The sequence below is a fragment of the Mustelus asterias genome, unplaced genomic scaffold (assembly GCF_964213995.1).
Source record: "Mustelus asterias unplaced genomic scaffold, sMusAst1.hap1.1 HAP1_SCAFFOLD_193, whole genome shotgun sequence".
Lineage (NCBI taxonomy): Eukaryota > Metazoa > Chordata > Chondrichthyes > Carcharhiniformes > Triakidae > Mustelus > Mustelus asterias.
Genome location: NW_027590186.1, coordinates 338,570 through 363,315, shown reverse-complemented (window position 1 = coordinate 363,315; position 24,746 = coordinate 338,570).

Sequence of the window (24,746 nt, the reverse complement as noted above, 5' to 3'; positions counted from 1 at the left end):
ATACACCTCTGTCAGGTCACCCCTCATCCTTCGTCTCTCCAAGGAGAAAAGGCCAAGCTCACTCAACCTATCCTCATAAGGCATGCTCCCCAACCCAGGCAACATCCTTGTAAACAAAATCTCCTCTGCACCCTTTCTATGGTTTCCACGTCCTTCCTGTAATGAGGCAACCAGAACTGAGCACAGTATTCCAAGTGTGGTCTGACCAGGGTCTTATATAGCTGCAACATTATCTCACGACACCTAAACTCAATTCCTCGATTGATGAAGGCCAGTACACCATGCACCTTCTCAACCACAGCCTCAACCTGCACAGCTGCTTTGAGCGTCATATGAACTCGGACCCCAAGATCCTTCTGATCTTTCACTCTGCCAAGAGTCCTACCATTAATATTATATTCCGCCATCCTATTTGACCTGCCAAAATGAACCACCTCACACTTATCTGAGTTGAACTCCATCTGCCACTTCTCCGCCCAGACTTGGATCCTATCAATGTCTCGCTGCAACTTCTGACATCCCTCCACACTATCCACAGCACCTCCAACCTTTGTGTCATCAGCAAACGTACCAACCCAACCCTACACTTCCTCATCCAGGTCATTTATAAAAATCACAAAGAGAAGATCCCAGAACAGATCCCTGGCGCACTCCACTGGAGACCGACCTCCATGCAGAATATGACCCATCTATAACCACTCTTTGCCTTCTGTGGGCAAGCCAGTTCTGGACCACAAAGCTATGTCCCCTTGGATCCCATTCCCCCTCACTTTCTCAATAAGCCTTGCATGGGGCACCTTATCAAATGCCTTGCTGAAGTGCATATATGCTACATCCGCTGCTCTTCCTTCATCAATGTGTTTAGTCACATCCTCAAAAAATTCAATCAGGCTCGTAAGGCATTATCTGCCATTGACAATGCCATGCTGACTATTCTTAATCATATTATACCTCTCCAAATGTTCAAAAATCCTGCCTCTCAGGATCTTCTCCATTAACTTACCAACCACTGAGATTAGACTCACTGATCTATAATTTCCAGGGCTATCTCTATTCCCTTTCTTGAATAAAGGAACAACATCCGCAATCCTCCAATCCTCTGGAACCTCTCCGGTCTCCATTGATGATGCAAAGATAATCGCCAGAGGCTCAACAATCTCCTCCCTCGCCTCCCAAAGTAACCTGGGGTACATCCCATCCGGTCCCGGCGACTTACCTACCTTGATGCTTTTCAAAAGCTCCAAAACATCCTCTTTCTTAATATCTACATGTTCAAGCTTTTCAGTCCACTGCAAGTCTGCACTGCAACCACCAAGATCCTTTTCCATAGTGAATAGTTAAGTAAAGTATTCATTAAGTACCTCTGCCATTTCTTCCGGTTCCTTCCAAACTTTCCCATCATCACACTTGATAGGTCCTATTCGTTCACGTCTTATCCTCTTGCTCTTCACATACTTGTCTCAGAGAGGGTCTTCAGCAGCATCGCAAAAAGACGATAACGTGTTGGAGAGGTTTGGGGAGGGAATTCCAGAGCTTAGGGCCTGAAGGTACGGCCACCAACAACAGAGCGATGAACATCAGGGATACTCATAAAGCCAGAATCAGAGGAGTGCGATATCTCAGAAGGAGGAGATTGCAGAAATAGAACCATAGACCACAGAATCCCCACAATGCAGAAGGAGGCCATTCAGCCCATCGAATCTGCACCGACTCTCCGAAAGTGCATCCCACCCAGGCCCTCCCCTCTGCCCTAGCCCCTTAAATCTGCGCATTGATCACGGCGAATGCATTTAACTTGCAGATCTTTGGACATTGGAAGGGAAATGGAGCACCCTGTCCCCTTCCACAGACATGGGGAGAATGTGCAAACTCCTCACAGACAGTCATGCAAGGTCAGAATCAAAGCCACGCCCCGGCGCTGTGAGGCAGCAGTGCGGAAAATATAGGGAAAGGTGAGAACATGGAAGGATTTGAAAAAAAGGATGAGAATTTTGACATCAGGTTAAAGCAACTGCCGGGGCACCTGAAATGTTGTTCAATCTACTTTTGGCACAAACTGTTCTTACATATCCTCAGGGTGCAGGACTTGTGGTTCTGAAACAGGCCTCGATGTGCTGAGATTACAGGACCTTTTTCAAACCCCGTTTCTACTTCTACTTCCTTTTGTTCAATTGAAACTTGAAATGAGCTTTTCACATCTTTCTTTGGAAAGTACTGAAGCAAAATAATTTCAACATTGATTTATTTCCAAGTGTGCGCACTGTGACCGCACAATGGTGCTGCAATGAAACTTTAAAAAAAAGAATCCCCCAAATCTGATTGTAATAAGTGGAATGTCAGATTGGATCAGTCTATTTGACACTCACACCTCCATCATCCCCTCCTCTGTTCCCCACCTCCCCTCCCCTTCCCATCACCTTCCAGCTTTAGACCATATCAACCTCATATTCTATTTATCTGTCTCCTGGAACAAACATGTTGATGTGTCATGCAGGACACCAGATTATTTCTTACTTACCTTGGGGCAGTTCACTATTTAGAAGCCTTTAGTGATTTAGAGCTGTGAAAGAGTTTGAGATTGTCTTATATTTACTTTTACTTTTCTCTGTGTACCTTAGTATAAAGGGTCAAATATGAGCGTGAAGCCAGTGTGTTGTTCCCAGTGTAGGATGTGGGAGGTCCTGGAGGCACCTGGCCTCCCGGACAGCCACATCTGTGAGGGGTGTGTCGAGCTGCCGTTCCTGCGGGACCGTGTTAAGGAGCTGGAACTGCAACTCGAGGATCTTAGGTTGTTAAGGGAGAATGAGGAGGTGATAGACAAGAGCTATCATCAGGTGGTCACACCAGGGGCACGGGTGGAGGCCAAGTGGGTGACGGCCAGGAAGGGTAAAGCTCTGGTCATTGAGAGCACACCGGTGGATGTGCCCCAACACAACAAGTAGTCCTGCCTGAGTACTGCTGGGGTGGGGGTGGGGGGGGCAGCCCGCCTGGGAGAAGCAGCAGTGGCCATCTCTTCGGAGTGGAGTCCGGCCCTGTTACTCAGAGGGCTAAGGAAAAGAGGAGGAAGGCAGTGTTATTCGGGGACTCGACAGTAAGTGGGTCGGACATGCGTTTTTGCGGAGCCAGGCGGGAGTCTCGGATGGTGGGTCTGCCTTCCTGGGGCCGGGATCCAGGATGTCGCTGGTCGACTCCCAGAAATCCTGAGGGGGGAGGGAGAGGAGCCAGAGGTAGATACATATTGGTACCGCTGATGTGGGAAGGAAGAGGGAAGGGGTCATGAAAAGAGAGTATAGGGAATTAGGGAGACAGCTGAGAAGGAGGAAAGCAAAGGTAGTAATCTCAGGATTGCTGCCTGTGCCACGGGAAGGTGAGGGCAGGAATGGAGTGAGGTGGAGGATGAATGTGTGGCTGAGGGACTGGTGCACGGGGCTGGGATTCAGGTTCCTGGACCATTGGACCGTTTTACGGGCAGGTGTGACCTGTACACAAAAGACGGGTGGCACTTGAATCCCAGGGGGACCAATATCCTGGCGGGAAGGTTGGCTAAGGCTACTGGGGAGAGTTTAAACTAGATAGGGGATCGGGACGAGGTGACTGGGAATGAAGAAGTTACCTCGCAAACAGAGAAGGGTAATAGACAGTGCATGAGGGAGGTTGGACGGGGGATAGAGAAGGGGGGAGCTCAGACCAAAGGATTGAGATGTGTTTACTTTAATGCCAGGAGCAGAGAGAATAAAGAGGCTGAGCTCAGAGCGTGGATTGATGCCTGGAAGTATGATGTGGTGGCCATTACGGAGATTTGGCTGTCTTAGAGACAGGACTGGATACTCCAGGTGCCGGGATTCAGATGTTTCAGGAAGGACAGGGAGGGAGGCAACAGAGGGGGTGGAGTGGCACTGCTGAACAGGGAGAATGTCGCAGCTGTAAAGAAGGTGTATGCTGTGGAGGGATTGTCTACAGAGTCTCTGTGGGTGGAAGTTCGGAGTGGGAAGGGGTCGATCACTATGCTGGGAGTTTTCTATAGACCGCCCAATAGTAACAGGGAGGTTGAGGAGCAGATAGGGAAACAGATCCTGGAGAGTTGCAATAATAGCAGAGTTGTTCTGATGGGAGACTTTAATTTCCCAGACATAGATTGGAATATCCCTAGGGTAAGGGGATTGGATGGGGAGGAGTTTGTTAGGTGTGTTCAGGAGGGTTTCCTGACACAGCATGTGGACAAGCCTACAAGAGGAGAGGTTGTAATTGATCTGATACTGACCAATGAACCTGAACAGGTGTCAGATCTCTCAGTGGGAGAGCATCTTGGGGATAGCGATCATAACTCTATCTCCTTTATGCTTGCATTGGAAAAAGAGAGGATCAGGCAAGCTAGGAAAGCGTTTATCTGGAGTAAGGGGAAATATGAAGACATAAGGCAGCACATTAGAGGAATAAATTGGAAGGAGGTATTCTCGGGGAAATGTACTGAAGAGAGGTGGCAGTTTTTCAAGGAATGTCTGTCTAGAGTTCTACAGGACAACGTTCCGAGCAGACAGGGAGGACTTGGTAGGTTAAAGGAGCCGTGGTGCACGAAAGCTTTATGGGACCTAGTCGAGAAGAAAAGGAAAGCGTACAAAAGGTTCAGAGAACTTGGCGAAGATAGGGATCCACATGAGTATACGGCTTGTAGGAAGGAAATTCGGAGAGCCAGAAGGGGTCACGAGAAGGCCTTGGCAGGTAGGATTAACGAAAACCCTAAGGCGTTCTATGAATATGTGAAGGGCAAAAGGATGAGACGTGAAGGAATCGGGCCTATAAAAGGTAAAGGCGAGAAAGTCTGTACGGAACCAGGGGAAATGGCAGAGGTGCTTAATGAGTATTTTGCCTCGGTTTTCACAGAGGAGAAGGACCTGGGTGGATGTACTGCGGGCTTTCGGTGGGCTGAAAAGATTGAGTATGTGGACTTTAACAAAGAGGTTGTGCTGGAACCTTTGAATGGCATCAAGATAGATAAGTCGCCGGGTCCGGATGGGATGTGCCCCAGGTTACTGTGGGAGGCGAGGGAAGAGATTGCAGAGCCTCTGGCGATGATCTTTGCATCGTCGATGGAGACGGGCGTGGTGCCGGAGGATTGGAGGATTGCGGATGTGGTTCCTATTTTCAATGAGGGGAATAGGGATAGCCAGGAAATTACCGACCGGTGAGTCCAACCTCCATGGTTGGTAAGCTGATGGAGAAGATCCTGAGGGACAAGATTTATGAGCATTTAGTTTGCTCAAGAATACTCAGCATGGCTTTGTCAAAGGCAGATCGTGTCTTACGAGCCTGGTGGAGTTCTTCGAAAATGTGACTAAACACATTGACGAAGGGAAAGCGGTAGATGTGGTTTATATGGATTTTAGCAAGGCGTTCGATAAGGTCCCCTCTGCAAGGCTTCTAGAAAAAGTGAGGTCATGGGATCCAAGGGGCTGCTGCCCTGTGGATCCAGAACTGGCTTGCCCAAAGGAGGCAGAGAGTGGATATAGATGGGTCTTTTTCTAAATGGAGGTCGGTCACCAGTGGTGTGCCCCAGGGATCTGTTCTGGGACCCTTGCTGTTTGTCATTTTCATAAATGACCTGGATGAGGAAGTGGAGGGATGGGTTGGTAATTTTGCCGACGACACGAAGGCTGGTGTTGCTGTGGATAGTTTGGAGGGATGTCAGAAGCTGCAGCGTGACATAGATAGGGTGCAAGACTGGGCAGAGAAGTGGCAGATGGACTTCAACCCGGATAAATGTGTAGTGGTACATTTTGGCAGGTCAAATGGGATGAAGGAGTATAATATCGAGGGTAAGACTTATGCAGTTTAGAGGATCAGAAGGACGTTGGGATCCGGGTCCATAGGACTCTTAAATCGGCCTCACAGGTAGAGGAGGTGGTTAAGAAGGCGTATGGTGTGCTGGCCTTTATCAATCGAGGGATTGAATTTAGGAGTCGGGAGATAATGATGCAGCTATGTAAGAGCCTCGTCAGACCCTCTTGGAGTGCTGTGCTCAGTTCTGGTCGCCTCATTACAGGAAGGATGTGGAAAAGATTGAAAGGGTGCAGAGGAGATTTACAAGGATGTTGCGTGGATTGAGTGGCATGCCTTATGCGGATAGACTGAGGGAGCTCGGTCTTTTCTCCTTGGAGAGATGTCGGATGAGAGGAGACCTAATAGAGGTATATAAAATGTTGAGATGCATAGATCGGGTGGACTGTCAGAGGCTTTTTCCCAGGGTGGAAATGGCTGCTACGAGAGGACACAGGTTTAAGGTGTTAGGGGATAGGTACAGGGGAAATGTTCGGGTGAAGTTTTTCACACAGTGGGTGGTGGGCGAGTGGAATCGGCTGCCGTCAGTAGTGGTGGAGGCAAACTCAATAGGGTCTTTTAAGAGACTCCTGGATGAGTAAATGGGATTTAATAGGATTGAGGGTTATAGGTAGGCCTAAAAGGTAGGGATATGTTTGGCACAACTTGTGGGGCCGAAGGGCCTGTTTTGTGCTGTAGTTTTTCTATGTTTCTATATTTCCAGCCACAGCCTAGATGACAGCGGCAAAATTTATCAGCTGTCCATGTATCTGTGAATCTGTGTGGAAATTACCCATTGAATCTGTTTTCATTGTCAAGACAGTATATTAAGAATGTAGGACTTGATGACACCTGTCGTTTATCGAAATGTCCTGCTTTTTTTAAGCTACAGTATGAGTGAGCCTTAAATGATCAAATTATTGATGCAGGAGTCAGTTACTTGCACTGTTAATGTGAGATCTTAGGTCTCCGCTCGAAAATTTAATAAGAAATCCCAGTCGAGGATCTGCTGTCAAATCAAAACAAAGTGAAATAACTCCTCTGTTTCAAGTTGCCCCTGTTTCTCCAGCTGGATCGGTTTGCATCAACTGTTAGTCGCTTCTTATCTATCTTCCCATATAAATGAGTGATTCTGCCGACAAACTCATCTGGTTGAAAGTCAAATACAAAGCACAATATAGTGACTGCCAAAGGAGAAGAGAAAAGGACAATTTAGCAATACATCAAAGACTAACATTGGAATTACTTAAGATCTGCCTTTTTGCAATTAGTGGCGAAAAACTGTTGTTCTCCTGCCAAGGCCCACAGCTCAGTGTAATGTGAAGGCTGATAATGGTCATTGTCAGTGATTTCCATATAACTGTCAGTGAAGGCATTTAATCCATAATGTCAGAATTATATTATAGCTGTTGACAGATTGGAGTTTAGTCAGCTAAACTAGAATCATTCGAATCCACGCACCTCACATGCATTTGGACACTCTCATTATGGTGCAGTTTCAAGCTCTCATCGATTGACAATGGGCCACCATTAGAAATAAGGCGAATGAATTGGACACGCCTGAAAGCGATGTGTGAATAACACCTGCCAGTTTGTACCAATGTCGGCAGTGTACAAACGTTGGGTGAAATTTTACACACCTTCCCACCAGCAGGATGTTACAGTTCCGCACAAGCCAATGGACATTTGTCCAGCTGGCTACATTTTACAGTTCCATCCCTGCAGTTCGGGGGCAAAGAACAAAGAACAATGAACAACACAGCACAGGAACAGGCCCTTCGGCCCTCCAAGCCCGCGCCGCTCCCTGGTCCAAACTGGAACATTCTTTTGTATCCCTCCATTCCCACTCCGTTCATGTGGCTGTCTCGATAAGTCTTAAACGTTCCCAGTATGTCCGCCTCCACCACCTTGCCCGGCAGCGCATTCGAGGCCCCCACCACCTTCTGTGTAAAACACGTCCTTCTGATATCCGTGTTAAACCTCCCCCCCCCCCCCCGCCCCCCCCCCCCACCCCCCGCCCTCACCTTGAACGTATGACCCCTCGTGAACGTCACCACCGATCTGGGAAAAATCTTCCCACCGTTCACCCTATCTATGCCTTTCATAATTTTATACACCTCCATTAGATCACCCCTCATCCTCCGTCTTTCCAGTGAGAACAACCCCAGTTTATCCAATCTCTTCTCATAACTAAGCCCTTCCATACCAGGCAACATCCTGGTAAACCTCCTCTGCACTCTCTCTAAAGCCTCCACGTCCTTATGGTAGTGTGACGACCAGAACTGGGCGCAGTTTTCCAAATGCGGCCGAACCAATGTTCTATACAACTGCAACATCAGACCCCAACTTTTATCCTCTATGCCCCGTCCTATGAAGGCAAGCATGCCATATGCCTTATTCACTACCTTCTCCACCTGAGACGTCACCTTCAAGGATCTGTGGACTTGCACACCCAGGTCCCTCTGCGTATCTACACCCTTTATGGTTCTGCCATTTATCATATAGCTCCCCCTTCCGTTAGTTCTACCAAAATGCATCACTTCGCATTCATCTGGATTGAACTCCATCTGCCATTTCTTTGCCCAAATGTCCAGCCTATCTATATCCTTCTGTAGCCTCTGACAATGTTCCTCACTATCTGCAAGTCCAGCCATTTTCGTGTCGTCCGCAAACTTACTGATCAACCCAGTTACACCTTCTTCCAGGTCGTTTATATAAATCACAAACAGATATAAATCACAAATCATAAATCACCAGCAATGCAATCCTCAGGATCTGGAGGAGGGACTGCAAGATGTTTAATGACCTCACAGGAGTTTTGATGGTGAACAGCTATCATTGGAAAAGACATATATTGACAAATGAACCAGTAGCCTCCCTCACTGTTCCATTCAGTACTCACAGTTCACTCACCGACCAGAATTTTCCATGACTCATGCCGAATAGTCATAGCCTCATCTCGCACTCACACACTTAATACGGTTACAAACCTTGCGCCCACCTCTTAAAACATTAAATAGCAGAAGAAAACTCACAGCACATCTGCAATCTCAGACAGCAGAACTTAATCAACAACTGGCCTGAAAGTTGTTGGTGATCAAAGAAGTCATAGAGGTGAATTTTCCCGTTCGGCCTGCCACGGGACGAGGAGCGGACCATGGAAAGGTCCGGTGGCCTGGGGTGGGATTTTCGGGTTTTGGTGGCCAGAAAATCCCAACCCATGGAATCTCTGCAGTGCATAAGAGGCCATTCGGCCCAACAAACTTGCACCGAATCGCTAACAAAGTATCTCCCCCAGGACTCTGTCCTATCCCTGCAACCCCACACATTTATCATGGCCATTCCACCTAACCTGCACATCTTTGGACCCTTTAAATAACTTTGGTTCAAGTTCCATCCCGCTCAGAAATGCATGTTGAGTTGTCCATGGTTAAGAAAGGACATTAGCTGGAACAGTGATGTTGAAAATTGCACTGTTGGTGTTAAGTTAGTGTTAGACACTGATGGACATTTCCACCCCTGTTTTACCATTTTGATTCTAAGTGCTGGGCGGACTTGAAACTGGGTGTGTTTCAGATCCGACTTTTAGACCCGTTCTCAGGCTCCCCCATACGCACTCTGCCTGAAAAAATATCAGCGAGTCCGAATCATCCTGCAGAAGCCCGTGGGTGGGGCATAACGCGCCCGAAACCCTGCAGCTCCGATCGGCGCCTCCAACTGCGCATGCACAGAAAGCAAATGATAGATCTGCGCTCCCCTGCATCATCCCTCCCAGGCCGGATAACGCCTCGCTCTGGCCCCATCCCCACAACATTACTAACCCCCCTTTCCCCCCACTGATCTCAGGCAGAGTGATCCACCCTCCCCCCTCCACCCTACAGATGTCAGGCAGATTGATCCCCCTCACCCGCCACCTCGACCATTCGTGGGCCACTTCCCTTTCCCCCCAACTGATCACAGGTAGAGTGCCGGCGCCCCCCCCCCTTCCCCCCCCCCCATTGATCTCAGGCAGATTGGCAGTGGAAACCCTTTCCTTTGCACTGATCTCAGGCAGAGTGCCAGCGGACCCTCGCTTCCCTCCCACTGATCTCAGGCAGAGTGGCAGCGGACCCTCCCTCCCCTCCCACTGATTTCACGCAGAGTGGCAGCGGACCCTCCCTTCCCTCCCACTGATCTCAGGCAGAGTGGCAGTGGACCCTCCCTTTCCTCCCATTGATCTCAGGCAGTGAGGTCCTCCCTCCCCCCTCCAACTTACAGATATCAGGCAGTGTGATCCCCTCACCCCCGCCCCGGACCCTTCCCCACAAGGCTCCCATCTCCTCCGTACTCTGATGGCTATGTGACACCTCCCTCTCTCTCCCCTGTCCCAAATCATTGAGGCACTGATCCACCACCCATCCCATCCCCATCAGCACACCTGCAAGTGCTCAATTGCCTTTCCCTCAATGCCAACAAGCAATCTGCATGGAACGTGGTGGAATGTTCCGCCAACCTGCCTGCGGCTGAGCTGCTCAAACGAGGAGCAGCTCCATTAAAAATTCAAGAATGAACAGCCAGGCAGTACAGGACAATGTGCGCACGACCAGCCCCCCGATTCTCTGAGAGCGACCTGGGGAGGCTGCTGGATGTAGCAGAGGCGAGGCGGGACACCCTCTTCCCTCCAGGAGGACGTAGACCCAGGGGCTCTGATGGAAATGCAGCCTGGGAGGCAGTCCTCGCCACGGTCAGTGCCAGGGCACTGGCTCCCAGAACCGAGAAGCAGCGCCGGAAAAAGGCCAGTGACATCATCCGGGCAGCAAGGGTAAGTGCTGAACCCCATCTTGCATCTTCCCCCCAAATCTCCCCCAGATCCTCCCATCCCCAGCACCCTGCATGTGCCAGCTCCTGACCACAAGCACTTCCTTCCAATCCCCCCAAGAGCCCCACTGTGCTTGTCCTCTAAGGGCCACCACCTGATACTCTGCAGTAGCCACCATTTCTTTCATGGCTCCTTCTGTCTCCACAGAAGAAGACTGACCACAATACCCGTGAGAGGGCGAAGACAGGGGTTGGTGAGCCAGACCTCTGCGCCCTCACCCCCTTTGAGCAGCGGGTGCTGCAGCACTCAAGGGAAGGGGAGATGTGGGGTGTCAGTGACAGCCTTGTCGGGCTACTGTCAAGGGGTGACCAAATATCATTCCTCCACACACGTTCAGACAAACTTCTCGTGGGCACGAGTTTTGGGTGTGAGGGGCAAGGTTTAAATGAGATGTATGAGGTATGTTTATTTGCATAGAGAGGGTAGAGAGTGCCTGGAACTCGCTGCCGGGGGAAGTCGTGGAGGCAGATACGATAGTAACCTTTAAGGGGCGTCTTTACAGCTCCGTGAATGGGATGGGAATAGAGTCATATGGTCCCTGGAAGGGTGGGGGTTACAAATCAAATGCGCAGCGTGGTCGCTACAGGCTTGGATAGCCGAACGGCCTGCTCCTGCGATGTAATTTTTCTTGTGCTCTGTTCTATGTCCAATGGAGAAATGTGAATCACGTGTTTGGCATCCCGGATTCCTCTCCCTCTCTTGCATTTAACCTTGTGTCTTGTGTTGCACGGACAGAACCGGACGCCCTGAGTCGTTCTGGACTACAAGCCACTGCTGCAGTTCCCGCCCATCCTGTTCAGGACAGCTCGGATGGGTCCTCGGAAGATATGAGTGAAGCGACCTCCAATGGTGGCACCGTTTTGGCGTCATCTTCCACCTCACACCTCACCATCCCAGATACTGGCACGTCGGTGGATCCAGTTAGTGGTGAGGCTTCTGGGTCACTCTCGAGTGAGCATGGCACATCTGACAATGTACATCAGATGGAGAAAGGAACGTCCGAGGCCTCTGGCACACAGGACCCTGCCGGAGATGAAGATTCAGCTGGCCTCAGGCTACATGCTGCGTCTCTGAGATCACTTCTCCCTCAGCTGCTGGAGATGCAGCAACAGAGCCAGGGAATTCAGGAGGGGTTGACGGCCACACTGGCCAACTGCGAGGCTACTGGGAGGAGTCCCAAAGATTTCAGGTGGACCAACTATTGCCTGTCATGCGTGGTTCCCAGGCCAACACTGCAAGGGTGGTGTGTGCAGTGCAAAGCCTGGGGCAGAGTATCCTCACCATGAGTGGCAGGCTCCAAGCGATGGCCGAGTCACAGCAGGCCACAGCTGAGGGATTGAACAGGCTTCTAGAGATTCTGTGGCCCATGGCTGAGAGGCTCGTGCGCTTGGAGGAGACCCAGCGGGACAGCTCTGAGACACAGCGGGCTATGGCAGTAGCCTTTGAGAACGTGGCCGAGTCTCAGAAAGCCACAGCTGCGGGGTTGCAGAACGTGGCCCAATCTCAGAGGGCAGTTGCTGTGGCCATTGACAGGTGGCCCCCAACACATGTGGCCATCGCTGAGGGCTCGACCAGACCTGGCAGTGACAGGTGATGCTGGAGCTTCTGGAGCTCACTGCAGAAGCACCGCTATCCCATGGAGTGACCCAGGCGTCCACAGGAACTCCAAGGGAGGAAGAAGGGCTCGAGCCCATGCCAGGCGACTGTGGCTGTGTCTCCCCCCCCCCCCCCCCCACCCTCCCCCCTACACCCCTTCCTGTCACCGGGGCATCTCAGGGGCAGCGCGATGAAGAGGATGTCATGGAAACATCCCAGTCTCCTGGTAGCTGGGCAGGGCCCTCAATGTCCAGGGAATTCAGAGGACGCCCGCCACACACATCAGAGGCCACGGGAGGAGGTAGGCAGCTGGGCCCTCCACCTCTGATGTACATTCTGAGACGTAGTGGTGGCCACGTAAGGTTAGGAAGTTGTAGTTGCACTGAGATGGCACGGGTGAAGGGCTGCACTAGTTGGAAAGAAATGTTAGCAACTTAAAGTTTTCTTTGCACAAGTTTTTATGTTCGAACAGCTTCGCTAAATACCTTTATTGTAAATAAATGTTTTTATCGACAAACACCTGCGAACAGGTTGTCTTGAATATGATTCCTGCCCCATTGACGATCACCCGACGGATGCCTCATGGTGATATCAGTTGGGGAGGCCCCTCAATACAGTGTCACTGGGAAAAGGGAGCCATTGGTCTCTCATACCCCACGAGCGATTACCTCCCGTCCCCGACCCGAGCCGCCGACCCAGGGCGCTGTCTGGGGGTTTCAGATATCTTACCCACTTTACAGAGGTGAGCCAAGGTGCCAGCGTGCATGCAGAGCTCAGGTCGGAGTCAGACTAGTTTGCACCAGGGCATCATCATAATGGTGATTAGCGAGCCGTCATCACCCTCCTGCTTGCCAAAAAAGTCACTAACACAGCGTACCCAGGCCCACCACTCTGGTGTGACAATGTACAGGACATATAGGAGGCATTTGTTGGGGGCGAGGGGGATGGAACCCACAATCACCGTCCCACAGCGACTGAACCGCCTAGTGATCAGGGCCTCACTAGCCGCCCTCGCATGCCTCAGTTGAGATGCTCGTCCTCCACCGCCTGGCTGGTGTTCAAAGGCGTGCTCTTCTTCCTTTCCCTCCTCGTGCTGGTCATCCTCCTCAGCGACGCCCGGCTAGTCATCCCCCACGTCCTCCTCTTCCTCCAATAAGTCACCTCTCTGCAGCGCCAGATTGTGCAAGGCAGAGCACACAACCACAATGCGCGAGGAGATCAGGGGTTTGTATTGTAGGGCCCCTCCAGAGTGGTCTAGGCACCAGAATCGCATCTTGAGGAGCCCAATGTCACGAAGGTGGCCTCGTGGGTCTCAGTATAGTGGGTCTCCGCCTCAGTCACAGGGCTCCGCACAGGCGTCATCCGCCATGTCCGAAGCGGGTAACCCATATTACCCACGAGCCACGCCCGCAGCCTGGGCTCCTCTGCAAATGCCTCTGAGATGTCCGAGCTGCTAACAATGAAGCTGTCATGCTCGCTGCCTGGATGTCTGGCGCAGACGTGCATGATGGTCTCATTGTGATCAGAAACTTGTTGGACATTCAGGGACTGGAACCCCTTCCTGTTTACAAAGCTTCGTGGATTCTGCAGGGGGGCCTTGAGGGCGACATGGGTGCAGTCGACCGCCCCCTGCACATTAGGCATTCCCGCATTGGCTTTGAACCCCGCAGCCCGGGCTTCCTGATGGGCCTGGTCCAGGTTGAATTTGATGAACTGCCCAGCCCGGACATACAGGGCTTCAATGACCTGCTTGACACAGGTGTGCACAGGTGACTGGGAAATGTCACAGGCATCTCCGCTAGGGCTCTGGAATGCGCCAGTCGCATAGACGTTGAGAGCGGCTATCAACCTGACAGCCACCGGGAGTGGGTGCCCCCCTCCCTGCCCCCCACCCCCTCAACCCCAGCCTCCACGCCGCGAGGTGCCAGTTCTTGCAACAGGGGCACAGGTGTCCAGGTGTCGCATTGTCTCCTTTCGGAGTCAGAGACGTTGGCGGCACATATTGTCCGACATCTCCTTGAAGGACACTCGTGCACGGAACTGCTGGGATCTCTGCTACTTCCTTCTCTTGTGCACCCGCTCTGGGTGAATGGCGGCCACCTCTTGCCTGTGTTGGTTGTCTCCCTCTACTCCTGCAAGTGCTAAGGCCCGGACCTCCTGGGCCTGCAACTCTTCCTCCAGCTCCTTCTCCTCAGCTCCAGCATGAACCAAAAGAACCACAAGATTAATCGGTTCCATCGCAAAAGCCATCTCATCACACTGAAAGGGGGGGCTGAGGGTGGGGAGAAGTGGAGATGAACAAATGAGGAAGTCATGCAACGCGCTTGCCCCTAGCACATAGACAATCACAGCCCCCCATGCGCCCCAATCCCCCCAGCCACATCCTCCACACAATCACAGCCCCCCCCCATGCCTCCAATCACCCCAGCCCCATGCTGCCCACAATCACAGCCCCCATGCCCCCCAATCCTCCCAGCCACATGTTCCCCACAATCACAGCCCCCCAATTCCCCCAGCCACATGCACCCCACAATCACAGCTCCCCCATGCCCACTCATCCCCCCAGCCACATGTTCCACACAATCACAGCCCCCCATGCCCCAAGTCCCCCGAGCCACATGCTCCACACAATCACAGCCCCCCGCATGCCTCCCAAACCCCCCAGACACATGATTCCCACAATCACAGCCACCCCCATACCCCCCAACCCCCAGCCACATGCTCCAAACAATCACAGCCCCCTCATGACCCACAAGCCACAGAGCCACATGTTCCCCACTATCACAGCCCCCCATCCCCCCCATTCACATGCTCCCCCTGTTCTCTGCACCCCCATGCACCCAATCCCCCCAGCCACATGCTCCCCAAAATCACAGCTCCCCATGACCCCCAATCCCCCAGCCACATGCTCCCCACAATCACAGCCCCCTGATGCCCACAATCCACCAAGCCACGTGCTCCCCACAGTCAGAGCCCCCCCACGCCCCCCAATTCCGTAGCCACATGCTCCGCACAAACACAGCCCCCCAATGACCCCCAATCCCCTCAGCCACATGCTCCCCATAATCAGAACCCCCCCCTGCCCCAATCAACCCAGCCACATGGTCCCCACAATCACAGCCCCATTAAGCCCCCCAAAGCCCCCAGCCACATGCGTCCCTCAAACGCAGCCCCCCCATGCTGCGTAATCCCCCCGAGCGACATGCTCCCCACAATCACAGCCCCCTGATGCCCACAATCCACCAAGCCACGTGCTCCCCACAGTCAGAGCCCCCCCCACGCCCCCCAATTCCGTAGCCACATGCTCCGCACAAACACAGCCCCCCAATGACCCCCAATCCCCTCAGCCACATGCTCCCCATAATCAGAACCCCCCCTGCCCCAATCAACCCAGCCACATGGTCCCCACAATCACAGCCCCATTAAGCCCCCCAAAGCCCCCAGCCACATGCGTCCCTCAAACGCAGCCCCCCCATGCTGCGTAATCCCCCCGAGCGACATGTTCCCCACAATCACAGCCCCCCCATCCGCCCCAATCCCCCCTAGACACATGCTCCCCACAGTCACAGCACCCCATGCCCTGCAATCCCCCAGCCACATGCTCCCCATAATCACAGCCCCCCCACGCCCTCAATCCCCCCAGCCACATGCTCCCCTCTGCAACAGCCCTCAAATGCTCCTCAATCCCCCCAGCCACATGCCCTCCATAATGACAGCCCCCCATGATGTCCAATCCCATAGCCACATGCTCACCACAATCAGAGCCCCTCATGACCCGCATTCCCCCAGCCACATGCACGCCATAATCTAACCCCCCACGCCCCAATCACCCCAGCCACATGGTCCCCACAATCAGTGCCCCCTCTGGCCCCCCAAACTTTCCAGTCACATGCTCCCCTCAATCACAGCCTCCCCCATGCCCCGCAATCCCCTAGCCACATTTCCCCAGCCACATGCTCCCCACAATTACAGCCCCCCCATGCCCCGATCACCCCAGCCACATGGTCCCCGCAGTCCCAACCCCCCTATGCCCCCCAAAGCCTCCAACCACCTGCTCCCCTCAATCACAGCCCCCCATTGCCCCACAATCCCCCCAGCCACATGTTCCCCACAATCACAGCCCCCACATACGACCCAACACCCCCAGCCACGTGCTCCCCACAATCACAGCCCCCCTATCAGTCCCAATCCCCCAGACACATGCTACCCACAATCACAGCACCCCATGCCCCATAATCCCCCAGCCACATGCTCCCCATAATCACAGCCCCCCAGCCACATAGTCCCCTCAACAACTGCCCCCAAATGCCTCTCAATCCCCCCAGCTACTTGCCCCCCACAATCATAGCCCAGCCAGGACTCTCATTCCCCCAGCCACAAGCTTCCCACAATCAGTGACACCCATGACCCGCAATTCCCCCAGCCACATGGTCCCCTCAATCCCAGCCCCCCTATGCCCCCCCAAACCTCCCAGTCACATGCTCCCCTCAATCACAGTCCCCCCCATGCCCCGCAATCCTCCCAGCCACATGCTCCCCACAATCACAGCCCCCCATGCGCACCAATTCCCCCAGCCACATGCTCCCCACAATCACAGCTCCCCGATGCCCCCAATCCCCGTAGCCACATGCCCCCCACAATCACAGACCCCATGCCCCCCAATTCGCCCAGCCACATGCCCCCGACAATCACAGCCCGCCCCCCTTGGCCCCACTCCATCCAGTCACATGCTCCCCACACTCACAGCCCCGTGATGCCCCCCAATCCCCCCAGCCATATGCCCCCTACAATCTCGCCCCCCCATGCCCCCCCCATCCCCCCAGCCACATTCTCTCCACAAAGACAGCCTCCAATGCCCCGCAATCCCAGCAGCCACATGCCCCCCACAATCACATCCCCCTGTGCACACAATCATCCGAGCCACATGCCCCTCACAATCACAGCCCCCCATGCCCCAAGTCCCTCCAGCCACTTGCTCCCCACAAGCGCAGCTCCCCATGCCCCCATTCCGTCCAATCACATGCTCCCACAATCACAGCCCCCCCATGCACCCCAATACCCCCAGCCTCATGCCCTCCAAAAGAAAGCTGCTTCAAGCCCTCAATCCCCCAGCCACATACTCCCACAATCACAGCCCCCCAATGCCCCGTAATCTCCTCAGCCACATGCCCCCCAAAAGCAAAGCTGCTGCAAGCCCTCAATCCCCCAGCCACATACTCCCACAATCACAGCCCCCCATGCCCCGCAATCCCCTCAGCCACATGCCCCCCACAATCACAGCCCCCCATGCCCCCAAATCCCGCCAGCCACGTGCCCCCCACAATCACAGCCCCCCATGCCCCGCAATCCCCTCAGCCACATGCCCCCCACAATCACAGCCCCCCCATGCCCCCCAATCCCGCCAGCCACGTGCCCCCCACAATCAAAGCCCCCCCCCATGCCCCCGATCCCGCCAGCCATATGCTCCCCATAATAACAGCCCCCCCCATGGCCCCAATCCATCCAGCCACATGCCCCCCACAATCACAGCCTCCCATGCCCCTCATTCCCCTCAGCCACATTCTCTCCACAAAGACAGTCCCCCCATGCCCCTCAATCCCCGCAGCCACATGCTCACCTCAGTAACAGCACCCAAATGCCCCTCAATCCTCCCAGCCACATGCCCCCCGCAATCACAGCCCCCCTTGCACTCAATCATCCCAGCCACCTGCACCCCATAAGCACAGCTCCCACATGCCCCCCAATCCCTCCAATCACATGCTACACACAATCACAGCCCCCCCATGGCCCCCAATCCCCACAGCCACATTCTCCCCACAATCACAGACCCCCCATGCACTCAATCACCCCAGCCACATGGACCGCACAATCACAGCCCCCACATGCCCCAAGTCCCTCCAGCCTCACTCTCCCCAATATCACAGCTCCCCCATGACCCCCAATCCCCTCAGCCACATGCTGCCCACAATCACAGACCCGCGATGAGCCCCAATCCCCCCAGCCACATGCCCCCCCGCAATCACAGCCCCCCACTTGCACTTAATCATCCAAGCCACCTGCACCCCACAAGCACAGCTCCACCATGCGCCCCAAACCCTCCAATCACATGCTACACACAATCACAGCGCCCCCCATGCCCCCCACGAATCCCCACAGCCACATTCTCCCCACAATCACAGACCCCCATGCCCCATAATGATCCCAGCCACTTGCTCCCCAAATGCACAGACCCCTTGACCCCCAAACCCGCCAGCCACATGCTCCCCACAATCACAGCACCCCCCATGCCCCCCAATCCCCCCAGCCTCATGCCCCCCAAAAGCAAAGCTACTGCCAGCCCTTAATTCCCCAGCCGCATACTCTCAAAATCACAGCCCCCCCATGCCCCGCAATCCCCTCAGCCACATGTCCCCCATAATCACAGCCCCTCATGCCCCCCAATCCCCCCAGCCACATGCCCCCCACAATCACAGCCACCATGCCCCCCAATCCCCCCAGACACATACTCCACACATTCACAGCACCCCATGCCCACCAATCACCCCATGCACATGCTCCCGACAATCGCAGCCCCCCATGCCCCCCAATCCCCACTGCCACATGCTCCATACAATCACAGGCCCCCATGCGCAATCTCCCCAGCCACATAACCCACAGAATCGCAGGCACGCATGCCCCCAAATCCCCCCAGCCACAAGCCCCCCACAATCAGAACACCCCCATGCCCCCCAATCCCCCAAGTCACATGCTCCCCTCAGTCATACTAGCCCCATGCTCCCCAATCTCCCGCTGCCACATGCCCCCCACAATCACAGCCCACCATGCCCCCCAATCCTCCCAGCCACAATCTCCCCACAATCACAGCCCCCCATGCTCCCCCCGCAATCCCCCCGACCACAAACTCCACACAATCACAGCCCCTCCCCCATGACCCCCAGTCGCACCATCAACATGCTCCATTAAATCACAGCACCCCCATGACACCCAATCACCCCCGCCACATGCTCCCCATAATCACAGCCCCCCATGCCCTCAATCCCCGCAGCCACATGCCCCGACAATCACAGCCCCGCCCATGCCCCCCTATCCCCGCAGCCACATACTCCTCACAATCACAGCCCGCCGATGCACATCAATCACCCAGCCACATGCTCACTACAATCACAGCCCCCGTATGCCCCCCAATCCCCCCAGCCACACGGCCCCCACAATCACAGGCCCCCCATGCCACCCAAGGGAATAGGGGAAATCATAAATAAATACTTTGCTTCGGTATTGACAAAGAAGAGGGACTTGTTGACTGGGAGTGTCTCAGAGGGAGGTGTTGACACGTTAGAGAGAATCTCCATTGCAAGGGTGGAAGTGTTCTGTTTTTTAGGTAACATTAAAACTGACAAATCCCCAGGGTCTGAGGGCATCTGTCCCTGACTGCTCAGGGAGACAAGAGATGTAATTGCTGGGCCTCTAACGGAAATCTTTGTCTGCTCATTGGACACTGGTGAGGTCCCTGAGGATTGGAGGATAGCGAATGTTGTACCGTTATGTAAGAAGGGTAGCAGGGATAACCCGGGTATTTATAGGTCAGTGAGCTTGACGTCCGTGGTAGGGAAGTTGTTGGAGAGGATTCTTAGAGACAGGATGTATGCGCATTTAGAACGGAACAATCTCATTAGTGACAGACAGCATGGCTTTGTAAGAGGGAGGTCGTGCCTTACAAATTTGGTGGAGTTTTTTGAGGAAGTGACCAAAACGGTTGATGAAGGAAGGGCCGTGGATGTCCTCTATATGGATTTCAGTAAAGCATTCGACAAAGTCCCACATGGCAGGTTGGTTAAGAAGGTTAAGGCTCATGGGATACAAGGAGAGGCGGCTAGATGGGTAGAGAGCTGGCTTGGCCACAGGAGACAGAGTGTCGCCGTCGAAGGGTCTTTTTCTGGCTGGAAGTCTGTGACCAGTGGTGTTCCGCAGGGCTCTGTACTGGGACCTCTGCTATTTGTGATATATATATATAAATGATTTGGAACAAGGTGTAACTGATGTTATCAGCAAGTTTGCGGATGACACGAAGATGGCTGGACTTGCGGATAGTGATGAACATTGTCGGACAATACAGCAGGATATAGATAGGCTGGAAAATTGGGCGGAGAAATGGCAGATGGAATTTAATCCAGATGAATGCGAAGCAATGCATTTTGGAAGGACTAATGTAGTGGGGTAGTTATACAATAAATGGTAGAGCCATCAAGAGTCAATAAACACAGAGGGACCTAGGTGTGCAAGTCCACAAATCTTTGAACGTGGCAGCACAGGTGGAGAAGCTGGTGAAGAAGGCATATGGTATGCCTGCCTTTATCGGACGAGGTATAGAGTATAAAAGCTGGAGTCTGATGATGCAGCTGTATAGAACGCTGGTTCGGCCACATTTGGAGTACTGTGTCCAGTTCTGGTCGCCGCACTACCAGAAGGACGTGGAGGCTTTAGAGAGGGTGCAGAGAAAGTTTACCAGGATGTTGCCTGGTATGGAGGGTCTTAGCTGTGAGGAGAGATTGGGTAAACTGGGCTTGTTCTCCCTGGAAAGACGGAGAATGAGGGGAGACCTAATAGAGGTGTACAAAATTATGAAGGGTATAGATAGGGTGAACAGTGGGAAGCTTTTTCCCAGGTTGGAGGTGACGATCACGAGGGGTCACGGGCTCAAGGTGAGAGGGGCGAGGTAAAACTCAGATATCAGGGGGACATTTTTTACATAGAGAGTGGTGGGAGCCTGGAATGCGCTGTCAAGTCGGGTGGTGGAGGCAGACACGCTGGCGTCGTTTAAGACTTACCTGGATAGTCACATGAGCAGTCTGGGAATGGAGGGATACAAACAAATGGTCTAGTTGGACCAATGAGCGGCATAGGCTTGGAGGGCCGAAGGGCCTGTTTCCTGTGCTGTACTGTTCTTTGTTCTTTGTTCAATCCTCCCAGCCACAAACTCCACACTATCAGAGCCTCCCATGCACCCCAATCCCCCAGCCACATGCCCCCCACAATCACAGCCCCAACCATGCTCCCAATCCCCCCAGCCGCAAGCTCCATTAAATCACATCCCCCCATTCTTCCCAATCCCCACTGCCACTCACTTCACACAATCACAGCCCCCGCGAGCCGTAGTCCCACCAGCCACATGCTCCTTTAAAGCCCAGCCGCCCCCATGACCACCATTCACCCCAGCCACATGCACCCCGCAATCACACACGCCCCAATGCCCCCCACTTCCGCCAGCCACATGCTCCGCACATTCACATCCCCACATCCCCTACTGCCTCCAGCCACATGCTCCCCGCAATCACAGTTCCCCCCATAACCCCCAATCACCCCAGACACATGCTCCCCACAATCACATCTCCCCCCATGCCCACCAATCCCCTCAGCCACATGCTCCCCTCAATCACTGTGCTCCATGCCCCCAGACACCCAGCCACATGCTCCCCACAATCACAGATCCCTCATGGCCCCCAATCCCCACAGTCACATGCTCCCCACAATAACAGATCCCTCATGCCCCCCAATCCCCGCAGCCACATGCCCCCCACAATCACAGCCCCGCCCATGCACCCTATCCCCCCAGCCACATACTCCTCACAATTACAGACCCCCGATGCACCCCAAACGCCCCAGACACATGCTCCACGCAATCATAGCCCCCCCCCCATGCCCCCCAATCCCCCCAGACACATGCTGCAGAAAGTCACAGCCCCCCATGGCCCCCAAACCCCCAGCCACATGCCTCCCACAATCACAGCTCCGCCATGACCCCCAATCTTCCCAGCCATATGCTTCACACAATCACAGCCCCCCCAAGCCTCCCAATCCCCTCAGCCACATATTCCATACAATCACATCTCCCCCTTGCCCCCCAATCCCCACAGCCTCATGTCCCCCACAATCACAGCCCCCCATGCCCCCCAATCCCGCCAGCCACATGCTCCACACAATCACATCCCCCACCATGCCCACAATCCCCCCAGCCACATGCTCCATTAAATCACAGCCCCCCCATGCTCCCCAATACCCCCAGCCACATACTCCACACCATCACAGCCCCCCACTGACCCCTTGTCCCACCAGCCACATGCTCCATTAAATCCCACCACCCCCATGACCCCCAATTAACCCAGCCACATGCTCCACACAATCACAGCCCCCACCATGCCCACAATCCCCCCAGCCACATGCTCCATTAAATCACAGCCCCCCCCCATGCTCCCCAATGCCCCTAGCCACATACTCCACACGATCACAGCCCCCCACTGACCCCTTGTCCCACCAGCCACATGCTCCATTAAATCCCACCACCCCCATGACCCCCAATTAACCCAGCCACATGCTGCAATCACACCCCCCATGCCCCCCGATCCCCCCAGCCACATGCTCCGCAAAATCACAGCTCTGCCCCACACCCCCAGTCCCCCCAGCCACATGCTCCGCAAAATCACAGCTCTGCCCCACACCCCCAGTCCCCCCAGCCACATGCTCCACACAATGATAGCCCCCACCATGACCCCCAATCCCCCCAGCCACATGCTGCAGACAATCACAGCCCCCCATGACCCCCAAACCCCCAGCCACATGCCCCCCACAATCACAGCTCCCCCATGACCCCCAATCCCCCCATCCACATGCTCCCCACAATCACAGCCCCCCATGCCCCCCAAATCATCCCAGCAACGTGCTCCCCACAATCATAGCTCCCCCATGACCCCCAATACCCCCAGCCACAGGCTCCCCTCAATCACTGCCCCTCATGCCCCCAATCCACCCAGTCACGTGCCCCCCACAATCAAAGTCCCCCATCGCCTCAATCCCCCCAGCCACATGACCCCACAATCACAGCTCCCCCATGCCCCCCAAATCCCCAGCCACACGTCCCCCACAATCACAGCCCCCCACCCATGCCCTCCAAGGGAATAGGGGAAATCCTAAATGAATACATTGCATCGGTATTCACAACGAAGAGGGACTTGTTGACTGGGAGTGTCTCAGAGGGAGGTGTTGACAGGTTAGAGAGAATCTCCATTGCAAGGGAGGTAGTGTTCTGTTTTTTAGGTAACATTAAAACTGAAAAATCCCCAGGGCCTGAGGGCATCTGTCCCTGACTGCTCAGAGAGACAAGAGATGTAATTGCTGGGCCTCTGACGGAAATCTTTGTCTCCTCATTGGACACTGGTGAGGTCCCTGAGGATTGGAGGATAGCGAACGTGGTACCGTTATGTAAGAAGCGTAGCAGGGATAACCCGGGTATTTATAGGTCAGTGAGCTTGACGTCCGTGGTAGGGAAGTTGTTGGAGAGGATTCTTAGAGACAGGATGTATGTGCATTTAGAACGGAACAATCTCATTAGTGACAGACAGCATGGCTTTGTAAGAGGGAGGTCGTGCCTTACAAATTTGGTGGAGTTTTTTGAGGAAGTGACCAAAACGGTTGATGAAGGAAGGGCCGTGGATGTCCTCTATATGGATTTCAGTAAAGCAGTCGACAAAGTCCCTCATGGCAGGTTGGTTAAGAAGGTTAAGGCTCATGGGATACAAGGAGAGGTGGCTAGATGGGTAGAGAGCTGGCTTGGCCACAGGAGACAGAGTGTCGCCGTCGAAGGGTCTTTTTCTGGCTGGAAGTCTGTGACGAGTGGTGTTCCGCAGGGCTCTGTACTGGGACCTCTGCTATTTGTGATATCTCTCAATGATTTGTAACAAGGTGTAATTGATGTTATCAGCAAGTTTGCGGATGACACGAAGATGGCTGGATTTGCGGATAGCGATGAACATTGTCGGACAATACAGCAGGATATAGATAGGCTGGAAAATTGGGCGGAGATATGGAAGATGGAATTTAATCCAGATAAATGCGAAGCAATGCATTTTGGAAGGACTAATGTAGTGGGGTAGTTATACAATAAATGGCAGAGCCATCAAGAGTATAGAAATACAGAGGGACCTAGGTGTGCAAGTCCACAGATCTTTGAACGTGGCAGCACAGGTGGAGAAGGTGGTGAAGAAGGCATATGGTATGCCAGCCTTTATAGGACGAGGTATAGAGTATAAAAGCTGGAGTCTGATGTTGCAGCTGTATAGAACGCTGGTTCGGCCACATTTGGAGCACTATGTCCAGTTATGGTCGCCGCACTACCAGAAGGACGTGGAGGCTTTAGAGAGAGTGCAGAGTAGGTATACCAGGATGTTGCCTGGTATGTGGGGAGAGATTGGGTAAACTGGGCTTGTTCCCCCTGGAAAGACGGAGAATGAGGGGAGACCTAATAGAGGTGTACAAAATTATGAAGGGTATAGATAGGGTGAACAGTGGGAAGCTTTTTCCCAGGTTGGAGCTAACGATTACGAGGGTTCACGGGCTCAAGGTGAGAGGGGCGCGGTATAACTCAGATATCAGAGGGACATTTTTTACACAGAGAGTGGTGGGGGCCTGGAATGCGCTGTCAAGTAGG